We start from the raw sequence: 2458 nt of genomic DNA, 5'->3' as shown, positions 1-2458 counted from the left end.
TCTAGAGCATAGTGTAGGAATTCTAATGCCCACTATAATAGCTATTGTCTTCCTCTGAATAAGATCAGGGGCATTTAATGTCTATGGGAAAACATTTAGTTTTCCTAACTTATCCTTTTTGTTAAGTTGTTAAGTACGGTGGAGTTGGTTCCAACACGTATCAACCCTGTTGAGTTCATCCAAGAAGCACCTGGTGAGTTTGAACTGCCGATCTTTGGATCTGCAGTAAAGTGCTTATCCTACAGCGCCACACCAGGACCTAGTCTTGCTCTCTAGTAATCCAACCATCTTTGCATTGCCTTGTAGGAATTGCAACTTGGGAACCACGGCAAAAATTCCAATATTCTAGCTACTGATATTTCTTCAGAAATAAAATGTCTTTTGTTTATAACCTATGGCTATGATACTCCCTCCAAGTATATATGAAAAAATGGAAAGCCAACGGATTAGTTTGTAAATAGAGTAGAATGTCATTTTCTCCACAATTATTGATCACTGTTTATTAAAACATTCATTATAAAAATCATCTGTATGTTGAAGAACATAAAGGAAACAGAAGTAATGTAAAGATAAATAAACAAGAAATATAATTTATTAAAAATATATGAGTTAAAGTAGTATACATTGGTCTCTAATAGAAAATCGGTCTCTAAAAGAAAATATACTCTGGATGAAATTATATCTGATTAGATACTGCTGAATAAAATATAAGTAATGTAAAATACAGCAAGTGAGAACTTTCCAAAATAAAGAATAGAGAAAAAGAAGAGGGAAAGAGAAAGAGACAAATAGGAACAAATGACTAATGATTGATTCAGTGACCGTTGGATAAAACAGCACATTCTCTACATGACATTAATGTTCCAGTAGAAGAAAGTGGGAGAAACAGGAGTAGAAAATTAATTAATGCCAAATATTATATAAATTTGATTAAATTCCCTAAAGCAACAAATCCAAGAAGTTCATTGAGCTTCAAACTAAATATAATAGAGACAAACCATAGGGCATACAGGAATCAAATTGCTAAAAACAAGTGATAAATATAGAATCTTAAAAAGATTCGGGGTGTGTGCGGCGGGGATGGGGTGGGGAGGGTTGTAAAGATGCTACACATCAAGGAAAAGGATAAGGAAAAATTAATGCAGTTGGCTCTCATTAGAAATTATACCTGTCAGAAGATAATAGAGTGAAATCTTTAAAGAAGTGAAAAGGTAGTAAACTTATAATCATACATCCAGCAAAATATCTTTCAACATGAAAGCTATAAGACTTTATTGCACTACCAGAAAAAAAAAAAGTTAATGATGATTTTTAGGCAAAAAAAAAGTGATATTCAATGAAACTGTGGATCTGCAAAAAGAAAGAAGGGCTGGAATGATAAATCCAATTATTAGTACAAGGATGTTTTCTCTTATCTAAATTTCTTTCGAAGGTAGTTGACTATTTAAATTAAAAATAATACATTACATTTGTTATGTGTACTATTAACATAAAAACATATTTACATGTGTTAATGGTACACATAACATAATATGTAAAAAATTATATCCATAATAAATAGGTTAGGGAGAAAATGAAATTTAAATTTGTATGATTCTAAAAGTTAAAAATATATATGAAGTAGCATAATATCATTTGAAGGTAGATTGTGACATGCAAAATATACATAATATACACATTGGAATAACAACTAAAAGTTAAACAAAAAATGTAGCTAAAAATCAATGATGGAAATAAAATTAAATACTATAAAATATTTAATTTATGAAATACTGAGAAAGAAAAACAAGAAATGGAGCAAGGAACCCCCACACCCCAAAAAATGAGACAAATACTAAGATGTTGTTGTTGTTAACTTCCATCAAGTCAGTTCAGAACCATAGTGACCCTGTATGGGGTTTCTGATGAGCAGCTGGTGAATTTGAACCTTCAGCCTTGAGGTTCAGACTGATCTTGTGGTTGAGTGCTTATCCAACAAAATATAATAAGACAGTAGTTTAAAATACTAAGATAGTAATTTTAAAATCAAGCTGTATCAATAATTTAATTATATCCAAATAGTCTTAAGACTCACATTATATACAGAAATGATCAGACTGGATTAAAAAAATCAAAGTATTAAGAGTTATAGGTTATTAAAATGAAAGCTCATTGAAATATAGAGATAAAATCAGGTGACCATAAAACATAGAAAAAGATGTTATCATTAAAATATGCCTGAAAAGCTGACCTGGCATTCTAGACTTTAGAAAAAGGAATATTATCAGTGTTAAAGGGTTATACTTTATAATAATGAAGAAATGAAAATATTAGAAAGGCATTACCATCCTAAAAGTGTTTGCATCCAACAATAGAGTTTTAGAATACTTGAAGCAGACATTAACATAATTAAAAAGGAAAAAATAGATCATATCATTCTACATTGGTTAACATTGTGGAACTATAGGTTAAGCATTGG

The sequence above is a fragment of the Chrysochloris asiatica genome, unplaced genomic scaffold (assembly GCF_000296735.1).
Source record: "Chrysochloris asiatica unplaced genomic scaffold, ChrAsi1.0 scaffold00063, whole genome shotgun sequence".
NCBI classification, from domain to species: Eukaryota; Metazoa; Chordata; class Mammalia; order Afrosoricida; family Chrysochloridae; genus Chrysochloris; species Chrysochloris asiatica.
Note: the sequence above shows the minus strand (reverse complement) of the source record.